Source organism: Rhinopithecus roxellana, chromosome 5 (assembly GCF_007565055.1).
Source record: "Rhinopithecus roxellana isolate Shanxi Qingling chromosome 5, ASM756505v1, whole genome shotgun sequence".
Taxonomy (NCBI): Eukaryota; Metazoa; Chordata; class Mammalia; order Primates; family Cercopithecidae; genus Rhinopithecus; species Rhinopithecus roxellana.
Window position 1 is genome coordinate 60487208 of NC_044553.1, and position 22686 is coordinate 60509893.

At 43.3% G+C, this 22686-nt stretch overlaps 1 long non-coding RNA gene across 1 annotated transcript in view; it reads right to left on the reverse strand.

Annotated features, from left to right (window-relative positions):
- LOC115897438 overlaps window positions 1-22019 on the reverse strand; it is a 47782-nt gene extending 25763 nt beyond the window's left edge. The window contains exon 1 of the long non-coding RNA XR_004057221.1: window positions 21450-22019. This is a non-coding gene — a long non-coding RNA (uncharacterized LOC115897438). The remainder of the gene's footprint in view (window positions 1-21449) is intronic.
- Window positions 22020-22686: the final 667 nt, after the last annotated feature.

The window sequence follows — 22686 nt, forward strand, 5'->3', positions numbered from 1 at the left end:
AACCCACTAATTCTCAAACTTACTTGGCCATAGAGACCTTAATATTTAAGTTTTATTTATTGGCCGGGTGCAGTGGCTCAATCCTGTAATCCCAGCACTTTGGGAGGCCGAGACGGGCGGATCACGAGGTCAGGAGATCGAGACCATCCTGGCTAACACGGTGAAACCCCGTCTCTACTAAAAATACAAAAACTAGCCGGGCGAGGTGGCGGGCGCTTGTAGTCTCAGCTACTCGGGAGGCTGAGGCAGGAGAATGGCGTAAACCCGGGAGGCGGAGCTTGCAGTGAGCTGAGATCCGGCCACTGCACTCCAGCCTGGGTGACAGAGCGAGACTCCGCCTCAAAAAAAAAAAACAAAAACAAACAAACAAACAAACAAAAAAAAGTTTTATTTATTTATTTATTTTGAGATAGGCTCTTGCTTTGTCACTCAGGCTGGAGTGCAGCGGCATGATCACAGCTCACTGCAGCCTCCAACTCTTGGGCTCAAGGAATCTGCCCACCTCAGCCCCCCAAGTAGCTGAGACTACAGTTATGTACCACCATGTCCAGCTAACTTTTAATTTTAAATTTTAAATTTTATTCCCACGGAAGCAGTGTTCTGCTTTGGGGAAACCCCTATCAAGTAACTAGGGCTGGTTCTGACCTGGAAGCTGGCAGATGGATAAGCCGGCCCCACCCAGGTCAGCAACATCCTAACAGTCCATGAACAAAGGGACAGCAGTGAGGCTGTCTTTCTAATGTAGGAGTAACACAGGAAAGTACCAAACCAGGTCATGGGGTGCGGAAATCACATCACAGACCTATACCCTTTGCCTTCACCCCCTCTTTGGAACCCTGCAGCATCTACCTTCCCCTGGAAAGTCTATTTTGTATCCCTGTAGGGGTAGGGATGGGAGAAGGAGTTTGTGTTTTTCAAAATCTCCCCTAAGTGTTCCTGATATCTTGGATTCAGAACTTCAGTGCTAAGCCATCTCTGCTCTCTCTCCTAAAACATCCTTCACTATAGACCATTGGTATCAACTCAAAGCTTCTATTACCATTACCTCCTCAATCCCATTCTGGTCCAGAAACTACAAATGTCTCCTGGGACATCTCCTGCTGCATCCGTAGCAACCTTTCCTTTTCCTGTCCTCACTTAGGCATCTAGAGTCCCTGAGGTCACTTAACCTCTCTATCAGAGTCCTCAAGAGAGGATAGGCTGTCTGAAACCTGCAGGGACACATGACTCACCTTAATTTTTAATTTTATTCCCACAGAAGTAGGTTCCACTTTGGGGAAAGCTTGTCAAGTGACCAGGGGTGGTTCTCTAGCTCCTTGAGCTTCAGAACATCTACCCTCATGATGACTGGCCTCCCCCTGCCATAATGAGCCCAGCTTCCCTTGCATGGCCCTTTGTGGAGCTGAAGAACAATGGTAATAGGTGGAGACCAACTCATTTTAATAAGAATATTATATATATATTTTTCACTTTCTGGGTCCTATTGTTGGTCCCATCCTACTTCATACCCATACTCCCAGTGTACAAACCCCCAACAACTTAACAAGAGTGATGACTCTTCACAAGAAAACTCACCATACCATTTCAAATACAGAACAGCTTTAAAATACAATTTTGATTTGCCAAAGAGATCTACATTCGTATTTCCAGGTGATAAGGTCCCTCCAAACTCTGAAAGTCTATGAATGTGCCATCTGACCCTATCTCCTCCTTCCCTCTCCAAAGCCTCCTGTAGAAGTCCCAGGCTCCTGACAGCCCTATGGCACAGGGCTGACAGAGCGATTTTAGAGTGTGACTCACTGTCCCACCTGCTGACTACTCCTCTAGCTGAGGAACCATAGGATAAAGGGGGACAAAGTGAAGTCACTCACCTAACCAGAGTATAGAGGCAAAACCTCAATGTTCTCAGGGGACACATTTTTTTTAAAGAAAGCATTTCCGGGCTGCTTTTATCATTAGGTGAAATCTTTGCTAAATTATCCTCTCAGTGGTCAGTGAGAGAGGCCAATATTCAGTATGCCAGGGTTGTAGATTCCATCCTGGTTCACTTTCCCTTCTAGAGCCTGTTTTATCTCTCCAACACCCAGATACTGAGCGGTTGTCAGTAGCACAGGCACTCCAGAGCTGCAATATAAATGATGATTATTATATTATCAAATAACATTGCCAAGCCTGGCTGGCTCCCTACAACAGTGGTGGTAGAGGTGAGCTACAAAATTCAGTATTGATAAACTGTATATTGTCTTCTGGAACCATCATTCTGCCTGAGAGCCACTCTCCAAGTCTCCTACCACTAGCAGCAAAGAAGCGGGAGAGACTACCTTGGGGGACTGGGAGGCTATGCAGGGAGAAAAACAGAAGGCCAGGAAACCTTGAGGAAGATGAAAAGTCCTCAGCATCCACCACTTCCACATACCCCCTGCAACCCGAACCAGCTTACTCCAACCTTTCAACCTAGATATGCTCCGCACCTAGGGCCGCTGCACTAGCTGTCCTCTGTACCTGGTGTGCATGTCCATGGATAACCGGGTGGCAAGCTCCCTGTCCTCCACCTACTCTTTGCTCACTGAGGCCTAGCCTGACAACTCTATTTTTTTTTTTTTTTTTGAGACGGAGTTTTACCCTTGTTGCCCAGGCTGGAGTGCAATGGCACGATCTCAGATCACCATAACCTCCCAAAGTGCTGGGATTACAGTAATGGTAAGGTTTATTCTTCAGACAGATTACTTTGGCAGCTAATTGAAGAACAGATTTGAATAGGAATAATACCAGAGGCAGGGGTAAGAGGAGGTTGTGGCTGGTTCAGGTTAGATGTAATTAGAAAGTAAACAAAAACATGGGTAATAGGTAATAGAAAGTAATATTAGCTTTCCTTAACTGATGGTGTATACGGACAAGTGGAGGAAAAAATCCAGAGTGATGCTCAGACTATGTGCTTAGGTGATCAGGAAGATACTGGAACCACCAACTGGAAAGTGACTAAAAGAAGTAGATGCTGGGAGCTAAGCTATGATGACACAAAGGCATAACAACGATACAACAGACTTTGGGGACACGGGGGAAAGGGTGGGAGGGATGTGAGGGATAAAAGATTACACACACAATGGGTACAGTGTACACTGCTCAGGTGATGGATGCACCAAAATCTCAGAAATCACCACTAAAGAACTTATTCATGTAACCAAATACCACCTGTTCCCCAAAAACCTATTGAAATTTAAAAACTATATTTTTTAATCAAAAACTTCTGCTCTGCCAAAAAAAAAAAAAGTGTATGTGTTTGTGTACACATACAGACAAACACATGTATATATATCAAGAGAATGAGAACACAAGGAACAGACTGGGAGAGAATATTTGCAAATGACACATCTGATAAGGTCTATTTTCCAAAACATACAAAGAACACATAAAACTCAATGATAAGAAAACAAATAACCCAATTTAAAAATAGGCCAAAGATATGAACAGATATCTTACCAAATAAGATACACAGATGGCAGGCTGGGCACAGTGGCTCATGTCTGTAATCCCAGCACTTTGGGAGGCCAAGTGGGTCACCTGAGGTCAAGAGTTCAAGACCGATGTGGTGAAACCCTGTCTCTATTAAAAATACAAAAAATTAGCTGGGCGTGGTGGCAGGCACCTGTAATCCCAGCTACTCAGGAGGCCAAGGCAGGAGAATCGCTTGAACCTGGGAGGTGGAGGTTGCAGTGAGCCGAGATTGTGCCACTGCACTCCAGCCTGGGCAACAAGAGCGAAACTCCATCTAAAAAAAAAAAAAAAAAAAAAAAAAAGATACACAGATGGCAAGTAAGTGTATAAAAAAAATGTTCAACATACATGTCATTAGAGAATTGGAAATAAAAATAACAATGAGATACTACTACATATCCTTAGAATGGCTAAAAACAAAATGCAGTATCAACTCCTGTTGAGGACGCAGAGTAACAGGAACACTCATTCAATGCTGATGGGAATGAAAAGTGATACACCCACTTTGGAAGACAGTTCAGCAGTTTCTTAAAAAAAATGAACATACTTTTTTTTTTTTTTTGGACATGGAATCTCGCTCTGGTGCCCAGGCTGGAGTGCAGTGGCGCCATCTTGGCTCACTGCAACCTCTGTCTCCCAGGTTCAAGCAATTCTCCTGCCTCAGCCTCCCGAGTAGCTGGGAACTCGGAACTACAGGCACCTGCCACCACGCCAAGCCAATTTTTTGTATTTTTCATAGAGACAGGGTTTCACTGTGTTAGCCAGGATGGTCTCGAACTCCTTAACTTGTGATCCGCCCATCTTGGCTTCCCAAAGTGCTGGGATTACAGGCGTGAGCCACTGTGCCCGACCGAACATACTTTTACCATACAATTCAGCAACTGTGCTCCTTGATATTTACCCAAAAAAGTTAAAAACTTATAAGCACACAAAAAACTGAAAATGGATATTTATAGAAGATTTATTCACAATTGCCAAAAATTGGAAGCAACCAAGATATACTTCAGTAAGTGACTAAACAAACTGTGGTACATGGAATAGTATTTAGTGCTAAAAATAAATGAGGTATCAAGCCATAAAAAGACATGGAGAAAACTTAAATGCATGTCATTAAGTGAAAAATGCCATTCTGAAAAGGCTACGCATACTGTATGATTCCAACCAAATGACATTCTGGAAAAGGCAGAATTATGGAGATAGTAAAAGATCAGTGGTTGCTAGGGGTCAGTGGGATGGGAGAGATGAAGAGACAGAGCACAGAGGACTTTTAGGTCAGTGAAACTATTCTATATGATACTATAATGGTGAATACATGTCAGTATACATCTGACAAAATTCATAGACTGTACAACACGAAGAGCAAATCCTACTGTAAACTATGCACTTAAGGTGATGATGGGTTAATATAGGTTTGTCAGTTGTAACAAATGTACCACTGTGAGACTGGGCATGGTGGCTCACACCTGTAATCCCAGGACTTTAGGAGACTAAGATGGGAAGATTTTTTAAGCTCAGGAGTTCAAGACCAGCCTGGGCAATCTAGTGAGACCCCATCTCTAAAAAAACAAAAACCAAAACAAACCCAAAAAACAACAACAACAAAACTCCCAAATGTACCACTGAGGTGGGGGGATGTTGATAATGGGGGAGGTTGTACATGTGTGGACACGGGTTACAATGGACATGGGAACTCTGTAATTTTCAGTCAACTTTTCTGTGAACCAAAAATTTCTCTAAAAATAAAGTTTATTTAAGAAAAAAAAGAAGTAAACGTGGTGGAGAAATGATGTAGTGGCTTTAGAAATGTTAAGCTAAGGTTGGGCACGATGGCTCACACCTGTAATCCCAACACTTTGGGAGGCCGAGGTTAGAGGATTGCTTGAGGCCAGGAGTTCGAGGCTAGAGAGGGCAACACAGTGAGATGCTGTCTCTACAAAAAATTTAAAAAGAAAGAAAGAAAGAAAAAGAGCCAAAGCAATCACACAAGAGAAAGGAATAAAGGGCATCCAAATCGGTAAAGAGGAAGTCAAATTGTCACTGTTCACTGATGATATGATTGTATAGCTAGAAAACCCTAAAGACTCATCCAAAAAGCTCCTAGATCTGATAAATGAATTCAGTAAAGTTTCAGCATACAAAATCAACGTACACAAATCAGTAGTATTGCTATACACCAAGAGCAACCAAGCTAAGAATCAAATCAAGAACTCAGCCCCTTTTACAATAGCTGCAAAAAATAAAATACTTAGGAATATACCTAATCAAGGAGGTGAAAGACCCCTCCAAGGACAACTACAAAATGCTGCGAAAAGAAATCATAGGTGACACAAACAAGTGGAAACACATCCCATGCTCATGGATGAGTAGAATCAATATTGTGAAAATGACCGTACTGCCAAAAGCAATCTAAAAATTCAATGCAATTCCCATCAAAATACCATCATCAGCCGGGCACAGTGGCTCACACCTGTAATCCCAGCACTTCAGGAGGCCAAGGTGGACGGATCACTTAATGCCAGGAGCTCCAGGTCAGCCTGACCAATATGGTGAAACCCAATCTCTACTAAAAAGAAAATACAAAAATTAGCCGGGTATGGTGGCACATGCCTGTAATCCCAGCTACTGGAGAGGTTGAGGCATGAGAATTGCTTGAGCCTGGGAGGCAGAGGTTGCAGTGAGCTGAGATCAAGCTATTGCACTCTAGCCTGGGCCACAGAGTGAAACTCCGTCTCAAAAAGAAAAAAAAAAAAAAAAAAAAGAAAGGCCGGACACAGTGTCTCACACCTGTAATCCCAACACTTCGGGAGGCCAAGGCAGGCGGATCACCTGAGGTCAGGAGTTCAAGACCAGCCTGACCAACATGGTGAAACCCTGTCTCTACTAAAAATACAAAATTAGCCAAGCATGGTGGCGGGCGCCTGTAGTCCCAGCTACTCAGGAGGCTCAGGCAGGAGAATCACTTGAACCCAGAAAGTGGAGGTTGCAGTGAGCTGAGATTGCGCCATTGCACTCCAGCCTGGGTGACAGAGCAAGACTCAGTCTCAAAAAAAAAAAAAAAAAAAAAAAAGAAATAGAAAAGAAAGAAAGAAAAACAAATAAACAGAATACCATAATCATTCTTCACAGAACTAGAAAAAACAATCCTAAAACTCATAAGGAACCAAAGAAAAGCCTCCATAGCCAAAGCAAGACTAAGGAAAAAGAACAAATCTGGAGGCATCACATTCCCGACTTCAAACTGTACAAGGTTACAGTAACCAAAACAACATGGTACTGGTATAAAAGTAGGCACATAGCCCAATGGAACATAATAGAGAACCAAGAAATAAAGTCAAATACTTACAGCCAACTGATCTTCAACAAAGCAAACAAAAACACAAAGTGGGGAAAAGACACCCTTTTCAACAAATGGTGCGGGGATACTTGGCAAGGTACATGTAGAAAAATGAAACCGGATCTTCATCTTTCACCTTTACAAAATTCAACTCAAGATGGATCAAAGACCTAAATCTAAGCCCTAAAACCATACAAATGTTAGAAGATAACATCAGAAACACTTCCAGACATTGGCTTAGGCAAAGAGTTCATGATCAAGAACCCAAAAGCAAATGCAACAAAAACAAAGATAAATAGATGGGACTTAATTAAAAAGGTTCTGCACAGCAAGAGAAATAATCAGCAGAGTAAACAGACAACCTACAGAGTGGGAGAAAATTTTTGCAAACTATACATCAACAAAGAACTAATATCCAGAATCTACAAGGAACTCAAACAAATCAACAAGAAAAAAACAAATAATCCCACTAAAAAGTGGGCTAAGGACATGAATAGATAATTCCCAAAAGAAGATATACAAATCACCAAACATATGAAAAAATGCTCAACATCACTAATTATCAGGGAAATGCAAATCAAAACCACAATGCAATACCACCTTATTCCTGAAACAATGGCCATAATTTAAAAAATCAAAATATAATAGATGTTGGCGTGGATGCAGTAAAAAGGAAACACTTTTACACTGCTGATGGGAATGTGAACTAGTACAACCACTATGGGAAACAGTGTGGAGATTCCTTAAAGAATTAAAAGTAGATCTACCATTTGATCCAGCAATCCCACTATTGGGTATCTACCCAAAGGAAAATAAGTAATTATATGAAAAAGACACTTGCACATGCGTGTTTATAGCAGCACAATTTGCAATTGCAAAAATACAGAACCAGCCCAAATGCCCATCAATCAATCAATGAGTGGACAAAGAAAATGTGGTGTATATATACCATGGAATACTACTCAGCCATAAAAAGGAACCAAATAATGGCATTTGCAGCAACCTGGATGGAGTTGGAGACCATTATTCTAAGTGAAGTAACTCAGGAATGGAAAACTAAACATTGTATATTCTCACTTGTAAGTGGGAGCTAAACTATAAGGAATCAAAGATATAAGAATGATACAATGGCCCTTGGGGACTTGAGGGGAAGGGTTGCGGGGTGTGAGTGATAAAAGACTACACACTGGTTGCAGTGTACACTGCTCGGTGATGGGTGCACCAAAATCATAGAAATCACCACTAAAGAACTTAATCATGTAACCAAATACCACCTATTCCCCAAAAACTACGGAAATACAAAAAAAAATTATTAAACTAAAGTTTGTTTAGATCATCCAGGTGAAAGTACCCATCAAATAATGAATACAGGAGTTAGAAGCTGAAGATAGAGACTTAGGAATTACCAGGAAATTGATGTAGTTGAAACCATGGGAGTGAATGGCATGACTCAGTGAGAAAATGCTGTGTGAGAAGCAGAGAGGAGGACAGACTCTTAAGATGTCTAAGGGGTGAGAGAAGGCTCTGAAGCCAAAGAGACCAAGAAGGAAAAGGGAGATACAAAGACCAATGGGAGTGTATATCACAGAAACAAAGGCAGAAAAGTTTCAAGAAGAAAAGTTCAACAGGTCAAATGGTGAGGTCCACCAGGTTTGGGCAAAGCCAAAGATCTTGTGGCCATGCTAATCTGTCCCATTCAGGCTATTGCCATGGGACACTGCTTAGGACTGCTTTGTTTGATGATTCCCATTTTAATGCCACTGAATAAGAAAAACTATTTATTTATTTATTTATTTAATTTTTTTGAGACGGAGTCTTGCTCTGTCGCCCAAGCTGGGGTGTAGTGGCAGGATCTCCGCTCACTGCAAGCTCCGCCTCCCGGGTTCACGCCATTCTCCTGCCTCAGCCTCCCGAGTAGCTGGGACTACAGGCACCCACCATCATGCCCAGCTAATTTTTTGTATTTTTAGTAGAAATGGGGTTTCACCATGTTAGCCAGGATGGTCTTGATCTCCTGACCTTGTGATCCACCCGCCTCGGCCTCCCAGAGTGCTGGGATTGCAGGCGTGAGCCACAGCACCCGGCCAAGAAAAACTATTTATATTCTCATGCTGAAGCTCAGCAAAGAAGCATGCCAGGACAGCAACAGCAGTACTCCAAGGGGGCAGCTAAAGGACCAAGATCCACATCTGAGAAAGGAGCTCATATAATAAATCTGGAACCCTGGAAAATTTTTTCACTATCTAAGGAAAAATCGGCAAAGCCTCAGTTTCCTCATCTGTAAGATGGTTGTAAAGTGCCCCAGTGATTGTAAAGATTAAATGAGCTCGTTTTCCTAAGGAAAATCCCTTATCCTGTGGTTGGCATTTAGGAGTCACCCAATAAATGCTAACACATATTCATTTCCTTCTTTCCTTTATAAGTCTTAAAAACTTTTACTTATTTTCATTTTTATTTTTATTTTTTTTGAGACAGAGTCTTGCTCTGTCGCCCAGGCTGGAGTGCAGTGATGCAATCTTAGCTCACTGCAACCTCCGCCTCCCAGGTTCACGCCATTCTCTCCTGCCTCAGCCTCCCGAGTAGCTGGGACTACAGGCACGCACCACCATGCCCGGCTAATTTTTGTATTTTCAGTAGAGAGAGGGTTTCACTATGTTGGCCAGGCTGGTCTTGAACTCCTATCCTCAGGGGATCCACCCACCTAGGCCTCCCAAACTGTTGGAGATTATAGGCATGAGCCACTGCACCTGGACTAGCGTTAAAAACTTTAAACCTGGCTGGGCATGGTGGCTCACGCCTGTAATCCCAGCACTTTGGGAGGCCGAGGCAGGTGGATCACCTGAGGTCGGGAGTTCGAGACCAGCCTGACCAACATGGAGAAGCCCCATCTCTACTAAAAATACAAAATTAGCCAGGCGTGGTGGCACATGCGTGTAATCCCAGCTACTAGGGAGGATGAGGCAGGAAAATCACTTGAACCTGGTTGCGGTGAGCCGAGATCACGCCATTGTACTCCAGCCTGGGCAACAAGAGCAAAACTCTGTTTCAACTAAAAAAAAAAAAGAAAAAAATTTGAAACCCAAGATCTCATATAATCAAACTAGAGAGATCGCAACCGAGGAAGAAACAGTGAAACCCAACTTCAGAGAAGTTAAGTGCCTTACCAAAGGCCACACAGAAAATTAGCGTAGAGCCAAGATTAGAATGCAGAGCTAAGTCTTTTGTTTGTTTGTGTTTGTTTTGAGACAGGGTCTCACTCTGTCACCCAGGCTGGTGTGCGGTGGCACAGTCATGGCTTACTGTAGCCTCGACCTCTCAGGCTCAGGGGATCCTCCCACCTCAGCTTCCTGAGTAGCTAGGACTATAGGCATACACTACCACACCCAGCTAATTTTTGTAATTTTTTTAGAGACAGGGTTTTGCTATGTTGCCAGGCTAGTCTCAAACTCCTCGGCTCAGGCAATCCACCCACCTCAGCCTCCCAAAGTGCTGGGATTACAGGTTTGAGTTACTGCACCCAGGCCAGAGCTGCTAAGTCTTAGTCTAGGGTTTTGTCATCTATAGCACATAAATGTCCCAAATCTTTTTGTAAGTAAAGCCTTTTTCGCTAATCATTAAATTTTGCATAAATCTGAGTTTTTGTTTTTTGTCTTTTTTTTGAGATGGAGTCTCACTCTGTTGCCCAGGCTGGAGTGCAGTGGTACAATCTGAGCTCACTGCAACCTCCATCTCCTGGGTTCAAGCCATTCTCCTGCCTCAGCCTCCTCAGTAGCTGGGACTACAGGTGTGCGCCACAATGCCTGGCTAATTTTTTGTATTTTTGTTTTTTTTTTTTTTTTTTTTTTTTTTTTTTTTTTTTTTTTTGAGACGGAGTCTTGCTCTGCCGCCCAGGCTGGAGTGCAGTGGCCAGCTCTCAGCTCACTGCAAGCTCCGCCTCCCGGGTTCACGCCATTCTCCTGTCTCAGCCTCCCCAGTAGCTGGGACTACAGGCGCCCGCCTCGTCGCCCGGCTAGTTTTTTGTATTTTTTAGTAGAGACGGGGTTTCACCGTATTAGCCAGGATGGTCTCGATCTCCTGACCTCGTGATCCGCCCGTCTCGGCCTCCCAAAGTGCTGGGATTACAGGCTTGAGCCACCGCGCCCGGCCTTTTGTATTTTTGGTAGAGACAGGGTTTCACTATGTTGGCTAGACAGATCTCGAACTCCTGACCTCAAGTGATCTGCCTGCCTTGGCCTCCCAAAGTGCTGGGTGGCTCCCAAAGGTGTGAGCCACCATAAATCTGAATCTTTAATATAGTAACCTCATTAGTAACTGGACCAATCTACAGGGAATTCACTCTAGGGAACCTGAGCCCTCTGAACCCTCTTGGCCTTCCCCAACAGAACAGTGCCTGTGATCAAGCTCAGGAACAAAGGAACACAAGAGTCCTATTTCCCAGATTTCTTCTTCCGAATATTATTTACTACCAGTTTTATCCTTGACCTAGAAGCTGAACCCAGCTAAACACACTACCAGGATCCTGGAAGGATCTTGCCAGAAGGCAAGACCCGAGACGGATAATGTCCAAGGCTCACTCCAGCCATGGCATTCCTCTGCTCTTGAGATGCCAGCAGAAACTGTACCATAAGGCAATGTTCAGTAGATAAGCCATCTCTAAGTATATGTAGTATGTTAGATGGTGAAAATGCCACAAAGAAAAATCAAGCAGGGAAGGGGGCCAGGGGTTTGTATAGAGGGAGAGATAGGGCCATTTTAAATAGAGTGGTCACAGAGAAGGGGACATTTGAGTAAAGATCATTCTCTGAAACAAAGACAAGATCAGCTCAAAACATAACCTTTCTAAGTCTCAGTTACTTCATCTGTGAGACAGGGGTACTTCAGGACCTACCTGAACACAGGAGACTTAATGCCTCCGAGGAAGGTGTTTTTGTGGGTAAGAGCACATTCTACTTTAAGCTTTGCTTTGGAAATTTCCTGTTCTATGTATCAACACAGAGTGGATATTACTGTCCCTTTAAAGATGAGGCAACTGAAAGGCTGACTCCCTCAAACTTACCCTGTTGTTAAGTAGCAGAGGTGAGAGTAGAACACAGGTCTTCTGACTCATAATCCAGGGCACTTTTCTCTACAACACATGGCCTGGACTGAAGCTACAGGCAGCTCACATCTCATAAGGTGACAAGGGTTTCCCAATGACATGCATCAGACTAATGATGGCATTCTGCATTTACTTCAATATCTCCCTCCAAGGATCTTAAAGCACTTTATATAATTTTAAGAGCTAAGGGAGTTTTTTTTTTTTTTTTTTGAGACGGAGTCTCGCTCTGTCGCCCAGGCTGGAGTGCAGTGGCCGGATCTCAGCTCACTGCAAGCTCCGCCTCCCAGGTTCACGCCATTCTCCCGCCTCAGCCTCCCGAGTAGCTGGGACTACAGGCGCCCGCCACCTTGCCCGGCTAGTTTTTTTTGTATTTTTTAGTAGAGACGGGGTTTCACCGTGTTCGCCAGGATGGTCTTGATCTCCTGACCTCGTGATCCGCCCGTCTCGGCCTCCCAAAGTGCTGGGATTACAGACTTGAGCCACCGCGCCCGGCCGAGCTAAGGGAGTTTTATTTTGTCAAGTGATGCAACACTATTTTACCAAGGTCCTCAGAAATGGCTTACTTTTCATTGTCAAACCTTAGTCAATCAACTAGTATTTATCAAGGGCTTTGCTAAGCGTCTAGCTCCAAGTAAGGAACTGTAGAGTACCTGCTTTTTAAGAAAAGAGAGAGATGTAATTATGAGTATCCCAATTCCTGCCATTAAGTTGTTTTAATAGTTACTGAATCACTTAATTCTTCCTCCTTTTTAATCCCTTTAAGCTTTGCCTTGAAACTTTATCATGGGCTCTTGGGATCAGGAAAGAAGTTTTATGTGTCCAATTCTTATACCCTCTTTGCACATGGGAGGTACTCAATTAACTTATAGATTATGATTCAGCTCTAGGTAAGAGAACTGGGACTTAAACCTAGGTCTTATTATTCCCAATTAGGGTTCTTGCCACTTTACCATACTAGACTGCATGTGAAGAGTATCCCTAAACCCAGGTGTGACCCATGATGCTATCAAGGTTTCTGCTCCAATAAACTCTCCTCAAAAGAGGGGAATGCCTCTACCATCATACCAGGTTTGCATACGACCCTGAGTCTGCAGACAGCTAAAGTACAGCCCCAGCCCCAACACTACAGTCCTGGACCAAGGCCCTCAAATCTCTCTGCCATGTCTTATGGACCCACTCCATTGATCTTACATAGTACTTCGACAGTCCACTCCAGAGCATACCCTATATTGTAATGACCATTCAAACATGTCCAACTCTTCCAAATTATGAATTCCTCTGTGAGAGGGCTCTTGTCTTAGCTTGGCACCTAGCACAGTACCTAATACAAAAAGCAGCACTCAGAAAGAGTTATGGTGTGCCTAGCAAATGCTGCCTGTTGCAGATATCAGACTGCCCAAATTACCTATGCCTAGAGTCATTTCCTTAGAATCCTCTGTAGACATGTGCTACCCTTACCTAAGTTAAGGCATGACGTCACCTGGTAAGGATACCATGAGCAATCAAACTCATTAGCAGCACTTAGCTAACAACACTATTCAGTGTCTCCCAACAGAAAATAAGGCCCTTTGGGAATGGACATAGGAAAAGATAATATAGGGCAAGAAAAGCAGGTAATGGTCCAGAGCTTGAGGTACCACAGTGAAGACAGCAGCCATGGTAGTTAGCATAGGACACGACAGTCCCCTGAAGTTAGCTCTAAAAGGAGAGTGGGTAAATGTTGCCAACTTAATCCATCCAGGACAATCTCTGTACAGAATCTAGCAATATGGGAGCCAATGATTCCCAAAGACACTTGCATACTTTTGCTGAGGCAAGATTCTCAGTCTTGGACCTTCCAGTTTCACATCCTCCTCCCTTCTTCCCTCTGCAGAATGCAGAAAAAAATATCCCAAAGGCCAACCATCTATTTTCCTCTCAGCAGCTCCTGGTTAGGAGGAAACAAGAGTTGACCAATAAGGTACCAATGCTAGGCCGGGTGCGGTGGCTCAAGCCTGTAATCCCAGCACTTTGGGAGGCCGAGACGGGCGGATCACAAGGTCAGGAGATCGAGACCATCCTGGCTAACACGGTGAAACCCCGTCTCTACTAAAAAATACAAAAAAACTAGCCGGGCGAGGTGGCGGGCACCTGTAGTCTCAGCTACTTGGGAGGCTGAGGCAGGAGAATGGCGTGAACCCGGGAGGCGGAGCTTGCAGTGAGCTGAGATCCGGCCACTGCACTCCAGCCTGGGCGACAGAGCGAGACTCTGTCTCAAAAAAAAAAAAAAAAAAAGATACCAGTGCAAATCAGCCTCATCCATTTGGAAGTCCCAGCCAACCAGAGCCTGTGAGCACAGTAGGAAAAAAGCGGGAGGGGAGTCAAGGAGCTCAAAGTACATTCCTCACTGCTTAATGCCAGAGATGGATCCAAGATGACTAGTTTACTGCCAGCAAGGCCTTCTGATAAGCCAGTCAATTAAATCTCCCCAACTGAGCATTTCTTCCTATCTTGTACCTCTGTGGGGTTCCCATCCCAATTATCTGCCTATACACAAAGAAAGACAAAGAAGGAAGAGGGTGCGCACATGTTGTGGGGTGAGGGCGGTGGCAGCAGCATGTTTTTGCTTTTTTTCTTTTTAAACTAAAGAATAAATGAAAGAAGCCTGTATTGTAGTATGGTAGAAAGGAAACTGGACGAAAAGTCAAGATATCTAGATTCTGGGCCTGCCTCTGCTACTCACAAGGTCTGTGACCTCAAGCTGGCTACTTCACTTCTCTAAACCAGTTTCCTCATCCAAATGAAGGTGCTGGCCCATATGATAACCACATGAGTACCTTCTACATACTAGGCACTTTGGGAAATGCTTTATACTTATTTCTATTTCTCATAAAAATCCTATGAAGTGGCCAGGCACAGTACCTCACACCTGTAATCCCAGCACTTTGGGAGGCCAAGGCAGGCAGATCACCTGAGGTCACGTGTTCAAGACCAGTCTTGACTGGTCACTCAAGACCAGTGAAACCCTGTCTTGACTAAAAGTACGAAAATTAGCTAGGCATGATGGTGTGTACCTGTAATCCCAGCTACTCGGGGGACTAAGACAGGAGAATCGCTTGAACCAGGGAGGCAGTGAGCCAAGATTGTGCCATTGCACTCCAGCCTGGGTGACAGAGTGAGACTCCATCTCAAAAAAACAAACAAAACAATCCTATGAAGTAGTTATTATCTTTATTTTGCAAATGAAGAAACTGCAGCTCAGAGAGGGGAGGCGACTTGCCAAAAGCTATGCAGCTAGGATGTGGTTGAGTTTCAAGGTCAGTTTTTTCAGATTCCAAACCCCATTAAGCCATATGCCACTGTAAATGACCTCCAAATTCCCTCTCAGCTCTAATGCTCTGGAGTTTCTTAAATGTCAGTTTTTCTTCATTGATCTGTTCATAGCATCAAGATCTAGAAGCTAAATAGCCCAACTTGAACTTTTTATGGCCACAGTGGCAAACATTCCCAATTATTCAAGGATCCTAGATCCCTGGGGCTGGAAGAGGCCTCTTACTCCCTCCCTCTACACATTTACTCCTCCATTACTCACACCGGAGGAAAATCAAAAAAGGCCTTCAAGAATAGAAGCCTTCCTGAATGCATCTATCCCTTTTATTTTTTCTGTAATAACTACTAAGGCAACTGAAGTTATTAAAGTAGCAAACAATATTCATTACTTATTTATTTTTAGTTTATTGTTTATTTGTTCCTGTGTGTAATCCAAAAGTCAGTAGGGCTTGAAGGTGACTGTACCCCTTTTCATTAGGGCAGGCCCATTTTCACTGTGCACTAGCCAATGCTGCCCTGTAATTAAGAGGCCTCCTGCTGAATTGACACACAAGCACTCTGATCCCACCCTTTCCAAGCACTCTGATCCCACCCTTTAGTGGCTTCTGTTCAAAGGCAGCCTGACGCACACATTCTAAACAGATCACAAATAGGGCAAAACAATATTTAGCAAACAAATAAAGTGTTAAAACAGAAAATAAGCAATGTGTTAAAGTGTTATATAATTCCTCACCCCCACCCCCAACGGGGCTGACAGGTAGTTAAGAGAAATCATTCTGACTCTAAGCAGAGTTATACCTAAACCACTCCAGGCATAATAGTGACTAAAAAAAAGGAAATGCAGACAGGCACAAGGATGTTCAAAAAAGACATAAAATGTAGACACTTGACTCAAAAAGAAAAAAAAAGACTATGTATCTCCGAGAACAGGTGCAGACAGAGGTCAGAAATAATAGGGGGAAAGTTACCCTAGAGTTTAATCAAAAGAGATCTGTCAATATTTGGTTTTTTCTGCAAGAGACCGTCCAGTAGAAGCAATTAACATAAAGCAAATTCAGGTGAGGAGCTACCGTTTGTCCCATGCTAGCAAGGGAAATGGTACTCTCATAGACTTCCACTAGCAGTGTATGAGAGTACCATTTCCGTTGCTAGCATGGTTTAGCGTTTTTGGAGGGCAACTTCCATCTCCATTAACATTTAAAACTTCTCTCCAGCAATTCTACTTCTATGAATTTATGACAAAATAACTCAACATTCTTTCTAATAGTACTGCTTATAATAATTCCCACCATTAGGGAAACAGTTACATGAACTAGAGACATTCGTTCCTTAGAATAATATTACTTTTTTTTTTTTTTTTTTGAGACAGAATTTCGTTCCTGTTGCCCAGGCTGGAGTGCAATGGTGAAATCTTGGCTCACCGCAACCTCCGCCCCCTAGGTTCCAGCAATTCTTCTGCCTCAGCCTCCCCAGTAGCTAGGATTACAGGCATGCGCCACCATGCCCGACTAATTTTGTAGTTTTAGTAGAGAGAGGGTTTCTCCATGTTGGTCAAGCTGGTCTCGAACTTCTGACCTCAGGTGATCTGTCCGCCTCAGCCTACCAAAGTGCTGGAATTACAGGCGTGAGCCACCTCACCCAGCCAACATTGTATCTTCAGGCAGAAATATTTTCAAGGTGTATTATTATTAAGTAAAAAAGCAAGTATGGTATAACCCTCTGTACAGTGTGCTCCTAGTTATCTAAAAATAAAACTCACAAAACCATGTAATACTCTTCTATGTAAATAAACGCACAGAAGGGAATCCAGAAAGATACACATTAATTTGATAACAGTGGTTACAAGAATTTGGGGGTGAGGATGAAAGGCGTACTCTCTTATCTATATTATTAATCTCACGGTTGGCGGCAGGGAATGAGGGAGGATGAACATTAGCCTACAGTAAGAGGCCTGAGTTCAGATCTTCACTCTGCCACTTACTAATCCCACAATTACCGGCAAGCTGCTTAATCTCCCCAAAGCCTTTAGAATTACCTAGCTGGTTCATGGGGTGCTATGAGGTTTAAGTGAGAATGTATACAGCACTTTCCACAGAGATCACCACAAATAAGCACTCAACAGATGGTAGCCATTATTTGTATTATTATTAATAATAAATTCAGTATAAAAAACTGGATCCCTGAGATCATTTCAAAGAGAATCTTTATGACACTTGATTATGACTTATTATTTATATTAATCATCACTCTTTTTAAAATTATGAATTCTGTGAGTTTCAGTCATTAAATTTTAGAGCTGGAAAGGATCCTATAAGTTCATTTAACCTAGTGGTTCCCAAATTTGGCTACACAGTAGAATTAGCTAGAAAGCTTTGGGAGTGGGGGGATATTCCAATGCTTCATTTCAGACTGAATTAGAACTTCTGGGAGGTAGAATCAAAATAATCTCTATTTTTTTTGTACAGATATTCAATATCTTCACATGTACTCATACATGCACAGAACACCTTTACGGAGGGGAAACAAGGGGCAAAAGTGGAAGAAAATTTCATTGCATTCCCTTTTATAGTGTTTAAATTTTTTACCTATTCAAAAAGTAAGCCTTTAAAAATTTAAATAATAATAAGCTTTCCCAGGTGAATCTAACACAATCTACAGACTAGAATGAGGGTCTTTATGCTTTGTGCCAGAAATTCCTCTTCAGAAAACTACAGAGACTTATGTATAAAGATGTCAATGTCATCATAAAAAGAAGAAAACCTAACTAAACAACAAAAATCTGGAAACATTCTAAATGTCTAACAAATAAGAAATGCTTTTACAAATTTTGGTATATCCATGATAGACTATTACATGTTCATTAAGCATGTTTTTGTTTTTGTTTTGAGACAGTATCTTGCTGTATAGCCCAGGCTGGAGTGCAGTGGTGCAATCACGGCTCACTGCAGCCTTGACCTCCTGGGCTTAAGCAATCCTCCCACCTCAGCCTCCCAAGTACCTGGGACTAGAGGCACAAGCCACCATGCCTGACTAATTTTTCTTTTTTTTTTTTTTTTTTTTTTGTAGAAATGGGGTCTCATTATGTTGCCAGGCTGGTATTGAACTCCTGGACTCAAGCAATCCTCCTGCCTCAGCCTCCCAAAGTACTGGGATCACAGGCGTGAGCCATCGTGCTAACCTAAGTATGTTTTTAATATGATTTCAAAACAGTATAGGAAAAGATGACACAATGTTAAGGGAACAAAACAATATAAATGTATATAAATTGCCTAATCATAATTTTGGAGTAGGAAGATAGGGGGAAATGTCTACAAAAAAGTGAAAGGAAATATAGTACATACAAACACAGGCCTATGCCCTTTTCTCTTCACTCCCCACTGCCTCTCTTCAGGCCTGCCCCCATTTAGGAACTGCCCCTATTTAGCCACCCAGGCTGACTTCAACTCCCATTTAGGAACCTAAGCAATTGATCCTATTCAGTTACCTATCATGTTCATCACATAATTATATCTTACTCACCCTCATACTTTTTGCAACTTTTAAAAAATAAGAGCTCCCTTCAGAGGACAAATACTTGCCACAACTAGGAATGTCACAGACTCTAAAGCAATGATTCCACCTTGATAAATGGTGATATATTAATCAACCAATTTACTGAACGGCGGCTAACATGTAAGACTTTAGGCTAGTGCTATTTGGACCTCACTCTGAAGCCCTGTTTCTTCCATCAAAAAGGCCCCCATCTCTGGGGACAGATAAGACACATATATGTAAGAATGAATATGTAACAATATATAAAAAAGAAGCACAGGCAAAAGTGCTACAGGAATTCATATTTGTATGTTCATACGTATATATGCAGAATGAGTTACTGCACTTTGTTGAGTTTTTTAAGGCAGAGTCTCACTCTGTCACCCAGGCTGGAGTGCAGTGGCATGAACCACAGCTCACTGCAGCCTCAAACCTCCTGAGCTCAAGCGATCCTCTAACCTCAGCCTCACAAGTAGCTCAAATCACTGGTGTATGCCACCATACCTGACTAATTTTTTTTTTTTTTTAATTTTTTACAGAGATAGGGTCTCCTTATGTTGCCCAGGCTGGTCTCAAACTCCTAAGCTCAATCTATCCTCACACCCCAGCCTCCCAAAAGTGTTGAAATTACAGGTGTGAGCCACCATGCCCGGCCAAGTTACCACACTTTGCTGTGTACATCCTTTCCCCACCCCACTAAACTGGAATATATAAACCCCTCAGATATAGTAGTTCTACCTCATTCTTTATTTTTGTATCTAACCCTAATGCTTAATGTGTCTGACAGAGATAGTAGGTGCTTAATATGCAAACATTTTTGAGTGAATTGATTATTATAGCAGGAATAATGGTGGTGGGCAATGCCATCTAATTAAATGAATGGTGGTGTGAGGGATATAAGATAGTACTTGCCCCTGATTCATTTCAGACTGAAAAAGGTTGGGTTAAGGGCCATCAGAAGGATCTGCTAACCTGTTGGATACCTTCCAGACATCATTTCTTGGTGGGGGAGCAGGGGACACAAGGGAGAGTTTAGATCTGTACTAAGCATAGTTTTCTTTATCTTTCAGAGGAAAAAAAGCAATGACAAGCAAGCTTTCCCTACTTTTTTTCAGGCTAGGCCACATCTCACAGTGGAGTCCTCTGTGCCGGCCATAACCTTGTCAATCCATACCCTCCCATCCCGCCTTCTTCTGGCCTCATACAGAACTCGTCATTCTCCTGTCTGTCAACCCCTCAGCCAAGAAGAGAATTCATGCTAGCCATCAGACAGCCATCTGACGTCCTAGCTAGGAATCAGTAACCTAAACCTCCCAGGGAAGCAACGACCTAATTTAAAGAGAGGGTTCATCCCTAAAAAGTTGATAGGACCATACAGAGCAAGGTCAAAGTTCACCCTGGATGCAATGAGAAGAGAACTGAGGATGAATCCTGAATTTTCCCATCCTGGATTTTCTTGGTTCTCCAGGACACAGTACACACTACAGGATTAGTATTTATCTAGAAAAAAATCTTCAAAGTACATCACCTCCCCTGGCTTTGGGCAAACTTTAACCATTCTGAGCAGAAAATAATTTACCTTCTAGAGTTCCTTTAGTAAAGTGTCCCATGGCCTTGAAATAAGGAAGTTCTCCTTCATTTCTAACCTAAAGTATTCCTGTTAAAATTGAAATTTATTTCTTTTTTTTTTTTTTCTTTTGAGACGGAGTCTCACTCTGTTGCCCAGACTGGAGTGCAGTGGCGCGATCTCGGCTCACTGCAAGCTCCGCCTCCCGGGTTCAGGCCATTCTGCCTCAGCGTCTGGAGTAGCTGGGACTACAGGCGCCCGCCACCACACCTGGCTAATTTTTTTTTATTTTAGTAGAGACGGGGTTTCACCGTGTTAGCCAGGATGGTCTCGATCTCCTGACCTCGTGATCCGCCCGTCTCTGCCTCCCAAAGTGCTGGGATTACAGGCATGAGCCACCGCGCCCGGCCTGAAATTTATTTCTTTAGAAGACATTCAAGGCAGCAAATTAGCATCCTGTGTCATTATTTCTCAGGTTATTCATGCATGCTAATGCTTGAGACTCACGGCTCTACTTCCTAACCTTTAGAGGCTTTAAGTTTCATTTCCCCAGTGCTAATAATTCTACTTTTTTCTTTTTCATAGGTTCCATGATTTCCCTTCGCTATCTCTTTATACCTATCTCAGTTTCTTTCCACTCTTAAAAGACTGTTCTTTCCACCTCAACCTTTATTCCTCTTCCCTCTACCTTCCCATCCCTAAATCTCCTATCTTAAATGGACAAAGCCTTGTTTTACCACCCCTCATTTTTCTGACCTGGCATTCTTCCCTGTAGAAATGTTAATTAGCATGTAGGATTTAATTAATTCAGCACCTAATTAAAAATGAGAGAGGAAGAGAGGGAGAGGAGGAGGGCGGGACAGACAGTGCCTGCTTCAGTGCAGAAGGCACCGCAGATGGTTCTGGGTTGGCTAGCATCATGCCACCGCCCTCCAAGCTCCCCCCTGCCCCCGCCCCCCCCCCGGCAACAGCATGCACAGCGAGGGGGGAGGGACAAAAGTGAGGGGCATAGGCTGGCAGAGTCTCTAGACAGGCTCATTCAGTCCTGCCGCTGCTTTGTGCTGGGGAGAGACAGAAAGAGAAAACGAGAAAGGGAGGGAGAGACATGGACATACCCACACTCAGGAGCCAAAGAATGGGGCATCTGAACCGAATAATTCCTCTCCTCTTCAACACTGGAAGAAGCCAAGAGAGCTTGTTCATTCCAAGAGTCAGCATCTTGGGGTTCCCTGGCTCTTAAGGATCACTGAGGACAAGATGGGAAAACATAGGACTGATCTTCTGGAGAAAAAGGATAGCTTACTTTGGCAACCAGGGACCTACTCTGCTGCCATTCTTCCCACAGCATGCTGTTTGCTCAGCAGGAGCAAACGATGAGGAAGATAGCTATTCAAAATGAAAGATGGGGGTAGTGGGCATGGATGGGCAACAGGGAGCAAACGAACAAGAAGGAGATTTAAAGGAAAGGTATCCATGAGAGAAAGGGAGAAGTGAGGAAAGCAAAGAAGAAATAAATGATGGAGGAGAAGGAAGAGGAGGAAGTTAGGGGCACTGCGATGCTTTGTTTGCCAAGATGGATAAAAAGGGATGGAAATGTCTATGCAGAGGACTCCACATACTGATCCCACATAGCCTAGGCCAGGCAGAGGGCAATGGCAGCACTGCAGGCAGAATGCAGGAGCAGATCTTTCTGAGGGGCAATCAAGCTGCTGATGACAGGGAACCCATTCCACAGGATCTTCCTAAAAACTGGATATTTCTACCAAACCAGGAATTTATCAAAAGCAATGGAGAAAATCTTCCAAATGAACACAGAAGGAGGCTAGAATGACAGGGAACTGCAAAATCCAATTCCAGGAGCTCCAGCAGGGAGATGGGTGAGGAATGGGATTTGGAGCAGTACCTAGTGGCTCTCTAGGAGTGTCCCCTGATACTCTCAGGGGAAATGTGTCCAGTAGGGGATTGATGTAGGATATGAGGGCTGAGAAAGAGACAAAAGATTTGGTTTCAGAAAGCACCCCTTTGGTGGGAGGCACCTAGGAAGCTTTATGGCTTGAAGCCTCAGGGGTACTACCTAAGGAGGGTAAGAAGGAAGTCTGCCATCAGTGACAGATTACGTAAGACTCGACTGAAGGAAACTAAGAAGGAAGGTGTGAAGCCAGATGAAGGTTTTCTGGTGTTAACTGCCACAGAGCTGAATGCAGTACAGAGAAGGGTCATTATAACTAAGAGACAAGGTTTTCCTGGCTAGGAATTTTGATTTGATCTCTTTACCACCTAGGGCTTCCTGTAAGAGTCAGCAGTGAGTAAATCAAAATTGGGAGAGAGGAAGTAGAAACTCAGGGGCTTTCT